Here is an 18,795-nt window from a genome sequence, read left to right on the forward strand (position 1 = left end):
GTTGATGGTAGTTCATATCTAGATGAAATACTCGAAGCAGTTCTGCAAAATCCAATAAAATTTGCTGGGAAATTGCTTCTATGATATAAAGTCTTCTTGAAATAGTAATCTGTCGAATCAGCATACTATTTGAGTGCAAGCGAGCACTTATGCGATGAATGCTACGCACAATTCAATAATTTCTCCAAGACATACCTTAATCCAAAAGTGCTGAGTCAAGTTCACGTACATCACAAGGTGTGCTTATAACTCAATTTAATTTATTGTACAATATCAATACATCAATACGTAAGTAAGTACTTTCCAATTTATCTTTTGAGCCGTAGGTATTGAAATGTATCACTTTGACGGTTGTGGTACCCTTGTAATTTACACTTCATTACCTTTTGACTGCTCAATGAATCAGCGGGAAGATATTGACAATTTTGCACGATCCTCGCTACAGTTACTCAAGCTAATTAGCGCAAATGAAATTTGTGATGGCGTTTGCGGACTTAATTAGAAATAACGTTCGGTTATTAACCTTAATTCGTTTTTTTTTTCAAAGGAAGTCGAACGTTTCAAATTTGTTATACCAAGCTTTTGATACGCTGTACGCTAGCAGTCGATTCGCGGTGCATGGTCCCTTAGTCTCGGTAGAAGCTGCCTCTTTCAATATATTACATCGGGGGATAGTATAAAGCTTACATAGTGGCGGCTCGAAAGCAGAGGCCAGGGCGCCTCATAAAACGGAATCCCTAATTCCACGGCGTCATCGGCGAAGGTTAATGCATCGCCGTGAGCGCGAGCGAGCCTCTGTGCCGTACCGGCCAAATTATCCATCACGGTGAGCTTTCAAGCTTTTTTCTCGGCGGCGCGCAAGCTGGATTATTCCGCTTCGCGAGAGCGATTAAGGCCCGACTGGCGGGCAACGCTTTCTTCTTCAATCTACGTCCACGTCGCTTTTTTCCACTTCTTTTTTTTCGTCCTCTTCTTCTTATCGTGGGATACTGGCTGTATTCGACCTATTCCACACTTTCTTATCTTTCGCTTCGGGTTATACACATTGTTACCATCCTTCCTTCGAGATTTTGCTTTTTGCAGTTCTTAAAGGGATGTTGGCTTTATATATTCTATCTCTCTCTCTCTCTCTCACTCTCTCTCTGTGGTTTCTGTATGGCTTTCCGGCTTCTGATAGAAAGAGTCGAGTGGTAAGAAATCTATCAGAGTTTTCGTCTGCGGAAACTCGACGAGATCAGAAGGGTTACTTCTGGTCAATGAAATAATATTAAAATTTGGTCTTATATTAAAATCGAACCGAGACATTAATTTATTTTAAATGTACTACTTAGAATTCCAAAATTAATTTTGTATCAGAGAGAAAGCAAACGATACATCTGGGTGAAATTAAATGAAATTATACAATTATTGGAGTTTACCGGCGATATGTATCAATAGATTTTACTCCGATTATAGCTTCACTTTCTCAACAATAATTAATTTTGAAAATTGAATACTAGGAATTATTTTAATAAATAACGTACGGGATGAAGTTATTATCACTTGATTATAAATCAGAAAAATATATATTTGAATATAGTCAGTGAGACGTAAACTATATGTCATGCAATAACTACATGCAATACTACAGTAGAGGAGCAGGCGAACGTTTAACAAATCAACAAGCTTTGAAGTGTTGTTGTGAACAAAAACAAAAAGGTGTTATATAGCGAGGCCCACAGAGACCAAAGTGTAGGGAAAAGCGAAGAGGGTAATGTGCCTCACGGGGCGAAAGCGAGCGGATCTCGCGAGACAATGGCCGAGGATAAATCTTCAATTGGCGAAGGTCCAGCGAGAATGTCGCTTATGAGACGATTAGTCCCGTTAGTCCGATTTGTCAAGTTTACTGGACGAACCGAGGGAGGAGCGAGCTTATCTCGCTCAAACCAACTCACGCACATCTCCAAGTTATTAGCTGGCCAAGTAAACTCTCGCTGCTGCTGTCTCCTCTTTGGCCCGCTTAACTGATAATTTGCAGGTGTATCAGCCGATGGCTTGGCTTTTGTGCTGTCTACTAATGCTGCTGCCGATGATGTACACGCGGATAATTGAAGCTTTCGCAGTTTATGAGCTTTTCGATCGAAAATCCGTTCTCCAGCCGTAAATAGATTGTTAGCTTGCGAATGCTACTCTGACTCAACTATAGATTCTTAATAACATTTAAATAGAATGAAATAATATAAATGTAGATAATTCTAACTTAGCTAATGTCTTGATACCTGTATTCATACATCAAATACACCATAATAAATTATCCCTCAGAATATTTCGAAAACCTGGTTATTAATCTTACTTATTTACGCTTCAATATTAAAAAAATAATTGTAAATAACTTCTCTAAAAAAATAAAAAACCCAAAAGGACCATTTTTTAAAAGTAAGAATTATTTTAGTTCATTATTAATTGATGTCTGTTACGGAATCGAAATTAATGTTATTATCTCATCCTTTACACACACACATACATACATACACATACACACACACGCGCGCGCACACACACTCGCGGTCGCGCACGTACCTTTTACAAGTATAAATTAGGCGAGTAAATTCTGTAATCTTGCTGTTATAAACATATTTTTTAATTTACAATATAATAAAGTGATTTCAGTCTTCGATCTATCAACAAGTGTAGGCGTGTTTACACCCACTCATCTAGTATTGACAGTCGAAAAGTATCTACGCAATTAACGTTGTAGGGTCTGACCCTGTATACCTACCAAAGCCGCGAAAGAACAGTGCCGCATATTGGGTGTTTTGCAAAATTAAGCCTTCCCACGGGTGGTGACTTTACAGCTAACGATCCTATCAATTCAAGTTACTCGACCACTACACAGAAAAATCTCTACCCTAAATGCGAGCCATCATATTATACTACGTAGAAGACCTAACTTTAGTCAACTAAACGTGTGCTGCAGGTGAAATTGTTCAATCAAAAAACATTCTCTTTGCTTCAAGAATATTAAACAATCGCTTTTGTATATACTTGACGAAACCAGAACTGGTTAAAGAGATTACAATCAAACAGGAGTATCCAGTAATCGAACAAAAACAAGTATCTATCAGACCTTGTATCAAATTTGAAAAAAGTAACGTTCTCAAATGTTTCATTCCTTCCTATGTATTCGAAACTATCCTAGATGATTTGAATGTCAAGATAAGTCTCTAGTAAACTATACCAAAGCGATATTAACAAGAACAATTATAAACACGTAAACAGCTTTCGACGTCAAGTCTATATTAATCCCGATGACATTAAAAAAATTCCAGAAATTTACAAGTTGATCTACGAAAGATTAAACTACTTCATTTACGCAATTATAGATGTGATTAAATGTTTTCTCTGTAAACCGAGGGCCATATAGCGAAAAACTGTATAAATACAAGCAGCCAAGCTAATACTACAACAGAAAATATACATTTCAGAAATATAAATGATGAATAAGCACTACATATTATCGCAAACGATTCTCTCTCAATGAGTCCCTACAAGGTAGAAAAAAGGTAGAAAAATCTTCCGATGGAAATAAAATACCCGCACCTTCTTCGGTAAGCAGTGCAAATGAAACGCAAGCCGAAATTGATTCAGCTGGCCAACGTGAATTCCAAGTTGTACCAACCAAAAGCTCTAACAGTAAAACATTTAAAAAAGTTATTATTAATAAAACTAAGCCTACAAGCAATAGAAAAATTATTGAACTTACTGAAATCGACGAATTAGATACAAAATTAATCTCAATTAAAGACTAAATCAAGGCAATACGCTATAGAACTATACGAAATTTAAAAGTCTACTCGAAAAATACAAAAAGAGTTAAAAACCCTACAGATATAGAATTAGAATATACAGATGATATCGAGAAGTTGATTGAATTTCATTATTGAAGACGTTTACCCAAACGTCAGAGATACTTGTATTAAATCACGATGCACTCGCTTAATTAATAAATTTACTGTCTGCAATAACACTGAAAATAATTCACAGCACTCCACTCCGAATAAATCGACACGGATTACATGCAAAATTAAAATGGCGAATTTATTATAATGGAATTTGAACGGATTGTACAACAATTACGAATTTTCACAAGTTATTAAAGCAAAAGATCCAAATATCATCTGCATACAAGAGACTAATTAAAAAACAAATCATACAGCTGTACTTAAAAACTTTAACTTCGAAACAAAAGAACAAATTGTACGAAGGTAAGCGGTGGAGTATGCATTTTTACCAACAAAAATATTTAGAGCGAAGAAACAAAGTTAGACACACGATTATTAGTAGTAGCTGTCAAAGTATACATGAACAATGAAGTTCTTTTGATTCGCAACATTAATCTGAGTAACAAAGAACCGATTGATATAGACAAACTTGACATGCTAATCCAACCAATTTCAAAACCCTCTTTCCTAGTAGGTGATTTCAACAGCCATAGTCCACTTTAGTGATCTAATAAACACGATAACAGAGGTCAAGTAATAGAGGAATTGTATTCAACCATAATCTCATACAACTTAATGATGGTTCACCAACACGTATTAATGCAGCCAACGGCAAGGAAAGTGTGACCGATTTAAGCTTCTGTAACATTAATAGATAACGGAGCTCTTCAAGGATCAATTATCCGTGTAACATTATTTCTAATTGTAATTAACGAAATAGACACTTACATAAAGGCACTTATTCAACAAGCTTTCTTCACTGACCATTTCACGCTGTTCATAAAAGGAAAAAAATTTGCAACTTCTTAAAAACTACTTCAAAAGGTACTGGATAGACTGAGTCAAATCTCTAATACATATGGTTTTAAATTCTCCGAAACCACAACAGAGGCAATTATTTTTTCACCAAAAAACAATAAAAATATAGATTTCCAGCTCCAAATTAAGGACAAATTCATTAAAGTAGTTGAAAAAATAAAAATGTTAAGACTACTATTTGACAACAAGCTGTTTTAAAAAAGCCACATTAAACGTCTTAAAAACCAATGCACTCTCCGCACAAGTGCTCTCAAACTTCTGTCGGCAAAAAATTGTCGGCTCTTCATAAAAAGTTGTATATAACACATATAAAACACTAATATAATTGAAAATTGACTAGGGATGTATAATTTACAACTGAACGCAACACCATTTACTAAAAAACTTAATCCTATCGTTAATAAAAGCATGAAAATCGTGATAGGTGCGTATTTTATAATTTTATAAGCCCCATATGTATTCGCATTATATTTTGTCTTGTAAAAGGAGTATCTAAATATGTAATTGAATACAATTATAAACAACGTATGGCTAAACGGAATTGAATAAACAGTATTTCATTTTAACAAAATAACAATTCAGATGAAGCTTAATTTTCAAAATCATCGAGTGTTTTTATTTCTAATGAATTCTTGACGTCTATATTAACGATCTACATTAGAATTCTTAAATAAGATGATCAGTAAATGAAAGAATTCAATTGTTATGTAATAAAAGATTTGAATACTTTAAATTACAGCTACATTTATTTTGATATGCATAGTGGAAAAAACATTTATATATCACAAACGAACATGTTTTGAGAATCAATTCGTCGTTTACATTAATATGATGTAGTTGCGTGGTTGATTTCATTAGCCACGGGTCCAATGAGTAGTTTTATGACTTTTATTTTAGACTTAGTAGTTATAAATTGAATTTGTTTCAAACGAAGCATCCTCTCGAACATAATAATTATAATTTCTTAATGTCAAAGTAATGTTCGAAGTACTTTACTCATTTGTAAAAAGTTAAGTTCAGAACGTTCTATACTTTTCTGTAGTATTCATCATTAAGTACGATAAATCTACTTGTCTGTATTGTATTAATTTCACGATTTATATCTCTAGATTATTATCAAGAATAAGATAGATAATTATTTTTTACGTTTTCTAACAGTATTGTTTGATGTAATCAATAAGTACATTAAAAAAGATATCGTATCCAACAAAATAAACAAATAATTTTATTATGTTGTACATTGAAAAATATGTACATAATAGTAAAATTTTTATTCCTACTCTTTTGGTTTTTATCATTTATAAAAGGTATGTTGTGTTGGGAGGGAAAAGATTTCCTTTGCTGTACACGGATTTTAGATGCAAATATTTCAAAGTAATTTGAGTATTCTGGGAAAATAATATTTTAAAACGTGACTAGCGGAAAAACTTATTTGATATATGTAATTTTGTTCATTCGGTGTAAAAATAGCTTTTTAATATATAATCTATGAATTATTTTTTCTACAGTATAAGAGAGTAATATCGTAAAATTGTTATATATTAGTATAACTTAAAAATGTGATTTATTTTCTCTTTCTAAAATTGTCTACTTATCAAATATACCACATTTTTCCAAATAACAAATGCAATAAATTTGTATATTTATAATGATCTATTTGTATCACTATAAATATATATAGGTAATCCATAATGTAAACAAAATTATTTTGCACTAGTCGAATGAAATGTTATCTAAATTGGAAAATTAGAAGTTCGATTTAATGCGTAAAAGAAAACATCATCTCTTCAAAGTGCAACAATCAATTTCTATTGGAAGTTTAATTGCTAAAGTTGCATGCCATACTAAGAGAACAGCGGTGGAAAGTTCTCACGTTGTTTGTTTTTTTTGAAGAATCAAGAATTTAAATTAATTAGTGACGTTAAACGCGCTTCGCGCCCTCTTATCTTCTTTTTCATTTTTAGTTATATTAATTAACATATTTAATATTTTATAAAGGCGGATTTTTTAATTTTTTTACACAACATGTACCAAAGCAGAAAAATTACACAGGCCGACTGCCAAAAAAACCCAGACACGTGACTAGGTGTATCCGAAAGCTTTTGATGCGCTGAATCTAAATCTGATGTCAGAATTCGTCCATCACTTCTGGTTCTCGGATATCCTCACCTAAACGTGTCAAAAATACTGTTTTTGGCTATCTTTGAGGTTACGTCACACCTTGGATAAATTTTTTTCTCCAAAGGATTGAAAGTATAATTCTCACTCTTTAAAATCCTCTTTCCAGACTTAAAAAATCTTTTTTTTCACCGAGATATCGTTATTTGAAGTTTTGTATTTTAGGGATTTCGAGAGTGACTTCAAATGCCAGGAGTTCTTACTCAATCTTTTTTGAAACTGAGAAAACTGAACTTGGATGCATGTGATCCATATATATTCCACTGTCAGTAACACTGCACCCTTACAACCCGATTTTCTTTACCTACGAGCCCTGTAATTTGCACAGCAATAACCCTGAACACTTACAACCCAATTTCCTCCATTCACGAGCTCTATAACCTGCATTTCAATAACCCCGGACCCTTACAGCCCAATTTCCTTAACCCACAGATTCTGTAATCTGTACAGCAATAACCCTTGACCCTCACAACCTCAATTTTCTCGAAATCACTAAAATACAAAACTTCAAACAACGATATTTTGGTGAAAAAAAAAAGATTTTCGAGGTCTGGAAAGAGGATTTTAAAGAGTAAGAGTCACACTTTAAGGTGGTATTTCCGGTATAGAGAAAAAAAATTTATCCAAGGTGTGACGTAACCTCAAAGATAGCCAAAAACAATGTTTTTGGCACTTTTAGGTTAGGATATCTCGAGAACCAGAGGTGATGAACGAATTATGACGTCAGATTTGGATTCAGCGCATCAAAAGCCTTCGAGTATACCTAGTCACGTGTCTGAGTGTTTTCCAATTTGAAATGTTGTCGGCCTGTGTTATTATTAAACATTTATTCTACTCTTTAAGTATTGCGACATTACATTTCAATCTAATTAATTAATTAATTAATTATCTAATTTTTCATTACGCATTCAAAAACCAGATTATCGATTAGTAATAAAAAATAATTTAAAAAATTTTAAAGAACAACTTCTTGGTTTTATGAAACGATTTACTCGGTGCTAATAGGTTTATAAAATTAGTATTAAAATAATAACACTGCTGACAATATTTTTATGTAACAGCCGCATAACAGTATATCACGTGAGCAAATTTCAGCCAATACTCGGCCCGTGAGATTACGAATTAAATGCTTCAACATGGCATCCATCACTTTTTTATAAAAGGGGGAAAGACAAAAATTTCTCTTAATATTGACAATAGTTAACAAAGGTCGAATAAAGAATGTTAGTATTATATCATAGTTGATGTATCAGTATTGACATTTCATTATTTGTTATTTGTTGGTTCTTATCAATTAAGAAAAATGGTGACTTTCAAACGTAAAAAAAATTAATGTTATATACGTGTACCCGGGGAACCAGCGATGCAGCGAGTTTCTGAAATGTTAAATTACTGTGTAGCAAGGATCAACCGTGAGAATGAAAGAGAAAAACAAGACTCGCTGGACTTATTTGACAGACGCCTGTCTAAATTTCTTCTACTAATATTCGACTTCGTTGATATCTAATGTATTTTATTTATAAGGATTTGTTTTCTAACAGCAAATATAAATCACACCTATAAAGTTGAACAAATCAGCAATTTTTATAAAAAACAATTAAAGATTATCATTATGAACTAAAATATTCGTAAATTGATTTGAATGGAAATTGATCTGAAAAAAATATAGATAAATTACGTGTGATTAGTAAAGGTAGCGAAACTCATTAGTTCCAATTAATTTAATTTTTGTTAATAAAAACTTTCAAACTTGAATACTCCTCAAATTGTAGAAATGGAATCTGCCTAGTATTTTAATTCAGTTTTTACAGAAATGAATGTGTTAAATCGTTCGTACAAATCTTATACAATTTTTCTAAGGGATGATTGACATTGACGATTATTTAAGAAAATAATCCATTCCTTTAGTACAACTTTTGTAAGAGCGTAATTTTCTGAATTGAGAGTGTATTGTCCCACAGAAGTACGGATCTATATTACCATGGCTGATTTTTCAGCTACGTAAATCGTTGCAATGAAAACTATTGTTTATTTCTTCAACGAATGATTTTGATAATGTTATTTTGATTGGATAGAAAAATTGCGTGTCAGTTTTATTAATAATTCAACACATTCTTTTCCGTAAAAATAATTCTTAAAATTGTTTTATTAACAAGTACTTCATTACGCGGAACTATGAATGAGTTTTGCTACCCTTGCTAATTACGAATAGTTGCAAAATAATTTTTTCTGATCAAATTTCGTCGATTTCCCGCTAAGTTCTTTCATACGCTCGAAGATGAAGATAATACGTATGTATCAATAAAATTAAAAGTCTTTTTGATGCATTATACGTAATATAATAAAAACGTTGATCGTGTAATACTATCGTTAGAAAAATCCGAAGATTCTTACGGAAATACCGAAACACTTAAAATTTGTTTTTCACAACTTTTATAAAATGGCATTGATCGAATTGAAACTTTTTCCTCATGATATATAGATAGGAAGCTAGACTTTTGATTTAGTCATAAGAGAATTGTAAGAATAGTACGAATGACTTTTAACGGAGTTCGGATAGTCATCTTACTGTATATAGTGTCGCGGTCAGCTAGGTCGTGGCCACTTTGTGCCGACCCTCCTATATATGGCTCTCGACCGCGATCCTTGACCAAAGATACATTACAATTTTTGCACAGCAATCACAGAATAAGTACCGTTATAATAATTCTTCAACTAGTGTTAACGATAGTTATTGCATAATAAATAGTTGCGTGTTGTGTCGAATAAAACCTAAATAAAAAATTATTCATGATAGTTACAAAAATATATATAAAATAGAAAAAAAGGGAGAATTATTCTCAAACCATTATATCTTTATGTCTGTAATATTGATTGAAATATATATTTTTATCAAAAAATTTCTGTTTCACTATAGTAACACAACAGTAAACAAAACGATATACACGTGTTAGTGATGCATCGATACAAAAAGAGCATTTATTTGATATGCTCGCGTTTTTTTATGTGTGCGCGCGCGCCAGGAAGCAGTGTAATATTTATAGCGCAGGAGATGGCGCGAGCATCGATTTGGCAAGAGTGCGGGCGAGTCGGGACAAATCCAACGAAGCCAGGGAGTCCCAAAACATCAGTGCCAATTCCCCAGGAGTCAATGGGGCAAGAGAGCAGCCAAAGCTCCAACCAAATTACACGAGAGCGAAACCAAAGCTCGTCGTCGTCGACGTGCTGGAAAACTTGGGAGCCGCTCGAGAAATTGCCAAACAGCCGCGCGAATAATTATGTCGTTCAACCTCGGAATTCGTTTAGGCGACCGCAACACTCCGCTTGATAAATTGTGCTATTTACCCTAGCCTTCGTTCCCCCAAGGCTATCGATCCGATCTGATGGATTTTCACCTTTGACTTTTACGCTTCATTTCCTGCCACTTCATTCGTCTTTCCATTATATTCTCTCCTCGATCCGCAAGTTACCTTGAAACTATACCATTCATTTTTAAATTAGAGGACGCCTTCACCGCTTCAATTAAAAGCTATTGGCAATTGTTGACGCGAACGAGAGAAATAAATTCATGTAGTAATTTTCGCCTCTCTATGGAAAACTTCATATCCATAGAGAAAACATCACAGTCAGTCGGCGCACTTCTATCTATATGGCACGCGGTAAAAAGTTGATACTATCACAAACCAAGAAAAAATCACAGATCGAAGCATAAAAACAGAAAAAATAGTCGCGACGATTTACGTGGTCGTTCATCGTCGTCTAGCAGTCGCTGCATCAGCAATAGCTCGACGATCGTTGGGCGGCAGAAGGGACAGGGCAATTTCGACCGTGTCGTCGTTCGAACTCTCTATCTCTATTTCTTTCTCTCATTCTCTGTGTCTCACGTCCCACTCTCTCTCTCCCTTCCTCTCTCTCTCTCTCTTTCTTTAGTAATGTCGGAACTTGCGCGCGCGCGCACGCGATGCTCGACTATGCGGTTAACCGAAAACTAGCCTAGTTGCTGGAAAATTCGGAAAAGCTGTTCCGAGGGAAACACGATAAACGCAGATTACTTCTACCCCTCGTTTTTTTCTCTGCAGCTCGTACTTCGATCTCTTTTGGACATTTTGATATGATGGGTTTTCGGATTGGGTTTTTTTTGGATAAGAGGTCAAGGATGTAATAATAAAAGACGTATCGATACTACCCCATTGATGGGAATGACTTTATTCAAGATTTTTTTTCTTAGTTGCGTCTGCTATTACACGCTCTGAAAGTTATGATATTTTGAGCGCCGATTCGGTACATGAAATCGGCAATTTCAGTCGAAACTCAAATGATAAATATCACAATATCGCCTAATAAAATAATACAGTTATTATAGGCATAAAGTTGCAAAAGAGAGAAACAGTTAAAAGATAAAAGCATTATTGGTTGAGGAAACGAGGTCGATAAGAGGACGAGTTACAAATGGTATCTCATAACGTTGCGGTGGTAGTCCTTTTTTGCGCGGAAGGAGAAACTCTTCAACTTTGGTTCTAATCGATTATCGATGAGTCGTAGTGCGACGAGAACGATCCAGGACTTTTACCTCTTACTGTCTGCGAGTATCGCGCGCGTTTTCTAGGTGCCGTGTTGCTTTCCTGGAAGTGAAATCCAATTTGGAAAGTTTGGCTTGCACGGCATATTTCAGACCCTTTTGATGGCTTGTAAAACTTGAAAAGTCTCGTTATTATTTTTATTTGGAAAAAACGCTGAGATGTCTCGCGAATTGTCCAGTTCGATTGACAAGTTTTTAATGCCATTTTACATCAACACGAAATGCTGAATACAATAATTGAATTGAAATCATTCATGCATAATCATTGACTGTAAAGTGAGCGTTTGGCAAGCTGGAAATTCAAAGTACTCGTATTCACTTAAATTTATAATTTCGTTTGTGATGATGCGTCATCACGGAAAAACTATCTTACCTTACGTTTCCATCCCCGTTTCCGATTGAAACACGCGACCGAACAGCTGTTGCCGCATAAGCCCACCCGTACATGTCCGAGATCTTGCGATTTTATATCCCTCAAGGTCTACCAATCCGATGCGCACGATCCTTACGCCCGCGTACAACCCCTCGCGCACTCACGACTCGGACCGACACTCCCCCAGGAAGCTGGACGTCCATAAAGATTCCAGCCGGGATCAGCTGATCTCAAGCCGCCGTCTAACTAGAACAGACCTAGCTAGACCAAAGTAAGGGCAACTGAGCGCGTGAGAGCGAGCGAGACAACCGATACGAGACCGATCGGACGCGAGCGAGGGGAATCGGTAGGACTAACGGGCGGCTGTTACACAAGGATAGGCGACAATGACGCTAACGGATTAGCCAATCGGTAACAGCTTAGGGGTAGTTCGACAAATAAAATAAAACCGACGCTATCAGTACAACCAGTAAGGAAATTAGGCGCCAAGACTCAGCCAATAGCGAAATTACAGGGGCAATAATTAACAAAATATACGGCACTGACATCCGGCTTAGCAACAAACTGACCAATCGCGCGATTTCTAAGGGGAGGTAAGCGAGGAGAAACCAGTAGTAGCTAAAAACGCGAGTGAGTAACAAAGCAGCAAGCAGGAAGCAGTAGCAAGCAGAACAAGCAGCAAGCAGTGCAAGCAGCAAGCAGAACAAGCAACAAGCAGAGCAGAACAGCAAGCAACGAGCAACAAGCGAGCAGCAATAGCAGCAGCAGCAAACAGGAAGCAGTAGCAAGCAGAGCAAGCAGCAAGCAGAACGAGCAACAAGCAGAGCAGAGCAGCAAGCAACGAGCAACAAGCGAGCAGCAATAGCAGCAGCAGCAAGTAGCAGCCACAGCAAGCCGCAGTAGCAACAGCAACGAGCAGCAGCCACAGCAACAGCAGTGAAATAAATAGTCTGACGTTGCGTAATCGCCTCGTTATCTCCGAGAACGTCCGCATCAACCGACGTCAACTCAAGTCGAAGTTGCGTCATGGTGCACCACTCGCGCCCCTACCAGGTTAGATTAGATAGACCATCGTGAACGACTGACCTTGGGCTGACCCGGGAGTATAAGTATTATTAATTATTTGCTATTGCGACACTCGCTTCACAAGCCACGTAACCGGTTGATTTGGATCCCTCTCCTGCCTATTGGACTGTCAACGAGGCGTCCTGCGACGCCGCTCCAATGTTCCCGCTCCTGAGACAAGAGCCTCATGCCCCGACATTCTGACTAGCCGTCGAGCCGCAGCTGTGGGTGGCTAAATGCCCCGTTGTCCCCTTTCTCTCGAACGATTCAGTCTAGGACTTCGCGCTCCCTTTCTTTCTCATCTCCTATAGGCGATTGCGCGAGATCAACGTACGACGACGACGAGGAAGGAGACAGCAGGGGAACCACCCGACAACTACAGCGACCAGGAACACGACAGTCGATGCTGCAGCGCTACCTGCCCTCCTAACGCGAGGACACGGTAGCTGGCGCCCAAAACAAAATAAAAGCTGCATACGTCGGCTGACTGTGCCGCTGGCGGCGGTCGAGGCCGGAAAAATCGACTACACTTATTTTTCCCCTCCCCGCCCCTCGTCGCACGTTTCAATTACAACTTATTTGAAAATGTATATCCAATTAACATCCAATTTTCTCTCTAGAATTAAATTTTTTCCTCGCTTGATGCAATTTATTTCCAATTAATTAAGTCCAATATTTGTGAAGCTCATTTCCATCCCTAATTCTTCTCAATTACGAGAAAAACTCAAGAAATTAAGAAGAAAGAGAAATTAAGAATTCAAACAAGCGCTCGTTTGCTCGGCTCAGGAGTGAGTAATGAAAAATCAACTGGTCATAACTCACTTATTACGCAAAGCGAGCGGTGTCGGTATAAGTTTTTGCAAGACAAATGACTTTAGCCCAGTTTGGCGCGCCGCGAGCGGCTTATCAATATTTTCCGAGGGGTACAGCTAGAGACAGTATAATATCGCTGATGGTTGGTACACTCTTGAACTTGACTAATAATTGTCACACAACCGAGTCACTTGGCGTCTCGCCCACCCACCGTAGCCCAACGGCCCCATTTACTATAGTGAGCTAAGTACCGGTCGTGCGGATCCCCATTCAGAAAGTGTACGTGCTCAAAAGACTGATGATACGCTGAAAGAAACATAAAACCGAGTACGATAAATAATTCGAAGCGAGCCTTTGTTTCGGTCCGTTGTTTGTAGGCTTCGGTTCGCTCGTGCGCGAGATAAATGTCGAAGTACGAGTTAGCAAGGTTTACAGAAATTACTTTTAATTGGGAGGCAGAGAGAACTCACAGCAACGCCAACTGGAAAACTATGTTCGTCAAGTGGCCTCGCGAGCGTGTGCACGCTTGATTAATTAAGTGATTTTGCCATGTATGAGTTGAGTAGAGCGTTAACCGAAGGAAAAATTTTTGAGTGGCTCGAAATTGATCAAAGCTTTTAATTATTTCACGGGTGATTAACCGAATTAATTAAACGCATGCTATCCACAGCTGAATTTTCATGAGAGCCTATCGAGTAATTTTGAAGTGCTGTGGGGTGGTATTTTTTTATTACAAAATTCGTTGATTTTACAATCAATTTTAATAGTTCAATTATTTATCGAATTGTTTAATAAAAACAATTCTTTATAAACAAATTGGAACTCAAGTTTGAAGAAGGATTCTTCTTTTAACTGTGGATTAATCTCTTCGCTGATTTTCAAGTAATTAAGCCACAATTTAAAACATCTTAAATATTCAAACAGGTTATCAAGCAGCTGACATAATCTAACGAAACTGTCCAACTCAATTTTCCGTAGTTTAGAAAAAATAAAAGGGCCGAAAATGTAACGGGGCAAAATCTCCACGAAAGAAAAACAGAGAAGGTAGATCTCTCTCCCTTGCCAATTCAAAGACATTTAATTCAGCACGGGCTCCTTTCGTGGCCTTTAGAGCAGGTCCCCTCTTTCGTCGGTTTCTTTTCGTATCTCATTATTCAGCCGCGTGCTCTTCCCTTACTCCATGGCTCCGCGACGTCTTGGCGTTTCGCAATTTGCCTAAGCAAACCTCGCCGGAAATTCATATCCGTCGCGGCTCGCTCCTCTCGTCTCTTCATACTACCTCGGCGAATCTGGTATCGCGTGTAATTTCGCGGCTAACCCAGACCGCATCGGTGAAATGATCCAAATACGAGAAAGCCTTTACGTGACTTTCGCATTATCACGCTCACAAAGTTGATGCATGTTGACCTTACTCCCTTCCTCTCTCCGTCTAATATACTACACTACCTCGTGGGCTCACCTTCTTCTCGTGGTTGTAATAATGAAAAGAAAAAAATTCATCGCTCTCTTGACAAATGAGTTCCCCTCTCCTCTTTTCGCACTTTTTACACGCCCAGCGAGTAATCAGTTTCCGCGTGTAATTATTGCATCCGCTCTTTTTATTTCAGCCAACTTTCGGTACATTTTAATTATGAAGCAGCGAGCTGAGCTAGTACTCTGCAAACTTCATGGCATTTTCCGTAATTTTTATTGAAATAGATGTTAACTATTTAACGCGCGCGTTCGTTGTTTCATGACGGCCCGTACAGTTTAAAAAAGTGTAAAAACGCCTACGCATACCTCTTTAATTAAATCTTTGTACATTACTCGATGGATAATAACTGTTAGATACATTTTTTTTAATTTCCTCTTGCATATATTAAAATAAAAACATAATTTTTAAACATTTCTCTTTCAAATGTTGTTTCTGGGTATAGCTCAGCTGAAGAGAGAGAGAGAGAGAGAGAGAGAGAGAGAGAGAGATGGTTTCAGATTTACTTAAAATATTTGCTCCACAAATTACACTCAACATTTGACCAGCATAAGTCATATATTCAGCGTAGCAGAGTAATTCCACTTTTCGCTTGGTCTTAAAAGTGTGCGTGTAGTTTGTACTATCGCAATTATATCACGGTGAAATCCGCAAGCAAGACGAAAATTTTAATTAATCCGGACAACAAGGCTGCTGCGCGATACGCAAGCAGCTCGGCGTTGCGGTAAGCTTTTGACGAGATTACGAATATCGCTGGGAAATTCGATGTGCCGGGGAGAGGCGAGCGTTTGCCTCCCTCACCTTAACTCTTGTTGAGGCCGAACAAGAAAGTCGTTATGCGAAATCCGCCTCTGAAATCCCTTGAAGCGCGCACTCGTGAGCTATTTGCGTATATGTGTGGGGGTGTACGCGCCTGCGCGTAGGTGTGTGTGTGTGTGTGTGTGTGTGTGTGTGTGTGTGTGTGTGTGTGTGTGTGTGTGTGAATGCGCGGGCGTTGCGCTCTGAAGCCCGTTGTTGCAGACGATCTTGCGGTTGAAGCAACCACCACCGCGATACTGTTCTTCTCTGTAATATATGCACTTCCCTCTGTCGAACTACCTTATTGCTTTACGCTTCACTGTTTGCGCGCTTGGCGGTAAAATGTTAGCCATACTATCTAAGTCATTATTGATTATAAACTTTTGTTTGAATTTCTCCCAAACTGAGGCCTCGATAACTCCATAGAACATTTATCAGATCAGCTCGTGTTTTAACATTTTGAGCTGCACTATAATCTGTAGTTCAGGATAATTTACTTAAATAATTTCTTATATGGTCTTTACGAATAGAAAATAATTAAAATTTACTTTTCAAAATAACTATATTTCTCTGTGGGATTCCGACAATTTTTATTTAATAGAATTTCTCTCATTTTTCTTTTTAGATGATTTAAAGAACGATTGTATTCATATATAAAACAGTTAAAATCCTTTTCATACAAACGTAAAATGTTTATTAATAAAAAAAAATCAGATAAAATACAGCTTTGGTTTCAATAAACGCTGGAAAATAAGTATTTTGTCGAATGAAATCTTGTTCAATGAAAGTTTACTGCTTTGTAGGAGGGTTATTGGGGAAAGAAAACGTTGGCAGAAGTCTATTACGCTATACAAATGAATTGAAGCCCCATTATCTTAGCAATGATCATCTGGGCCGCTTAATAAACAGCTAAGAAGAAGAAGCAGAAAAAACCGGCGAAATTTTCCCTCTGCCGCGAAAACTTTGCGCAAGGCCAAAGCCATATATCCCAGTTCCATCTCGTCAGTATCTCTTGCTCTCATCTTTTCCGGATTTATAATTCCACGGAAGATCCTCGGCAGATATAACTCGTGCGCAAGAAGCAACGCGCGCACACACACACATACATATAAACACACACATATACAGCGGAGAAAACCCGGCCACTTGTACTCTAATCAGAAGCCGGTGCAAGTTCGCTCAAAGGCAAGCTGGTAGGAGCTCCTCGAGTCCGCTTCTTTCTCCTTCGCTTACCCCCAAATCTTTTGTGTTTATTTTGTTGCCCCTTCCCACGGCAGCGGCGCGGCGGCAGCGTCGGCGGTGGCGTCGGCGTCGGCCTTCTTGAATCTCTCGCGCGTTTTTCTTACTTCCTCGCCCGTTCGCCCCGCATTCGTTTTCTTTATATCCGCCACAACTCTTCGCTGTATTCTTTCTTTTCTCTCTCTCTCTCTCTCTCTCTCTCTCTCTCTCTCTCTCTCTCTCTCTTGCTGCGCCTTCGCCGTCTTATATCTTCGCTTCGCTTGTTTCGTTCACTCCTCGTTTTTGCCTCTTCTCTCGCGCGTTCTGCGCCTATATTTTTCGCTCGCGAGTTTGCCAACTTACATCTTTTCATTCACATACTTTTTGCAACATTCGTTCTCCAGGATTTGCCTCTATCTGCTTATCTTGTTTTTTCACTCTCTTGCATTTCCCGACGTTTTGTTGCTTTTCCAATTTCAATATATTATTTTCATTCTAAACACTTGAATATTTCCATCAACCCTTCAGTTGCAATGTAACCATCTTGTTATCTCGATCTAGTAACCAAAATGTTGTGCAAGGTTGGTATTTTCACGGAAACAAGAAGGAATAATTAAATCAGACGAAATGTAACTTTACACCAGTTAATACGAGACACAGCCAGACCAATACTTGAACCAGCAACAGATCTTCATCACAGCTAGCATCAAAGGGAATAAAACTTTGTAGTAACTTAACGCAGGATCTAGCCAAATAGGGGCTTGATAGTGTCAACCGCATTCGAAGCATCGGATATACAGCTACTGCAACGTCGTTTACATGTAGAGCAGCACCGAACGAACGGTAGGACTGAGCGGCTGCTGTAGGCGTGGTAATGAGACACCAATATAGCGACGACGACAATGCGGCCCGTTCCGTTTGAAATTTGATGTCCGCGCGGCGACTAGCGTCGAATCAAAGCACAGCGTCACCTCGGTTTCGGTTTTCGAGCGTGTAACCGGTCGAACCTCTATAATTGACCTCGCACGCGCGTCGGGAATGTCCACGACTCATAGCCACCCCCTTGGAGCTACGACTGCGCGACACGCTTAATTACAATACAGAGGTTCACCATCGACGCATTCCCTAAACGTCTATCACTGGATATTGGCTCTCTCGCTACGATATTGCAACCGACTACCTAGCAAACTCGTGACTTCGTTGCTGTGTCCTTCGTTTTCTCTTTACATTTGCGGTTATCGATATACATCTACGTTACAACGGCTCTCGTGTTATCTATGAATTGTGATATTTTACGGCAGCCATGCAATTGCGCGAATAATTTTATGTCCACACTATGTTGATATTATTCTTTTCTGTTACAGGTAAGATAACCATATATTCATTACAAAATTGAGATGGCTATTGTATAACTGGTAAGCAAAGTATTATTTTTCTATGCTTAATTGACGTCTAATAATATCTGAGAGAATTATTATTCCGGAGAGATGTTGAATCATTA

At 37.9% G+C, this 18,795-nt stretch overlaps 1 protein-coding gene across 2 annotated transcripts in view; it reads left to right on the plus strand.

Annotated features, from left to right (window-relative positions):
* LOC131668661 (alpha-mannosidase 2) overlaps positions 1-18,795 on the plus strand; it is a 141,686-nt gene that overhangs the window by 37,720 nt on the left and 85,171 nt on the right. The window lies entirely within an intron of this gene.

The sequence above is a fragment of the Phymastichus coffea genome, unplaced genomic scaffold, assembly GCF_024137745.1.
Source record: "Phymastichus coffea isolate CEN01 unplaced genomic scaffold, Cenicafe_Pcof_1.1 PCOF00082, whole genome shotgun sequence".
NCBI classification, from domain to species: domain Eukaryota; kingdom Metazoa; phylum Arthropoda; class Insecta; order Hymenoptera; family Eulophidae; genus Phymastichus; species Phymastichus coffea.